The sequence below is a fragment of the Bison bison genome, unplaced genomic scaffold, assembly GCF_000754665.1.
Source record: "Bison bison bison isolate TAMUID 2011002044 unplaced genomic scaffold, Bison_UMD1.0 scf7180017851814, whole genome shotgun sequence".
Classification (NCBI taxonomy): domain Eukaryota; kingdom Metazoa; phylum Chordata; class Mammalia; order Artiodactyla; family Bovidae; genus Bison; species Bison bison.
In genome coordinates this window covers 7,268-7,929 of record NW_011482387.1, presented here as the reverse complement: position 1 = coordinate 7,929, position 662 = coordinate 7,268, and the positions used below count along the sequence as shown (strand labels likewise).

Genomic DNA, 662 nt, shown 5'->3' with positions numbered 1-662 from the left:
CACTGACACTCACTGTCTGATACTTGGCACTACAGATGGGAAGAGGAGAGAACCCACATTGGCCCTGTACTCCCCTCCATGTTCTTCCTCTCATTTCTCTTGACCATCCCAACACCCCATCTATCTGCCCCCTTCCCTCCCTCTCTCCAGTCTTCTCCTCTCCTTCTCCCATTTCTTCTTTCCCGTCATTTACTTTCTGTTTCTCTCATTCACTGGTGAGTTTCCCATGAATGGGAATTTCCCATGAATGGGAATGGAGTTTCCTCCATGTGCCAAAACCCATACTATGCACTGGACATCCAAAACTAGATGAGATTCACACCCCGTCCTTGAAGATTTCTCCGTTTGGCTGGGGTGCATAAGAATACAACATGTCACTGAAGAATCCCAGAGCAGGGTACTGAGGGTCTCACAGAGGAAATCACCACCTGGAAGGCAGTGAAATCTTCCATATATGGTATATTTGAGCTGGGTGGGTCCTGTGGGAGGAATAGGACATTGGCAGAAGAGAAGGGGAGAAGGAATAGTTCTTATAGGACTGCAGGCTCTGAGGAGCCTCTGCTGAGTGTAGGGGCACATGTGATGGTGGCAGATGGGTCTCTGCTCCTATGCACCTGCTTCCCATCTGCTCCACTCACACAGAGACCCTCAGAGTCATGTTT

General features: G+C 49.4%; 1 protein-coding gene across 1 annotated transcript in view; it reads left to right on the top strand.

Moving 5' to 3' along the window:
• The window catches only part of LOC104997067 (6-phosphofructo-2-kinase/fructose-2,6-bisphosphatase 1), a 6,323-nt gene that overhangs the window by 1,194 nt on the left and 4,467 nt on the right, over window positions 1-662 (top strand). The window lies entirely within an intron of this gene.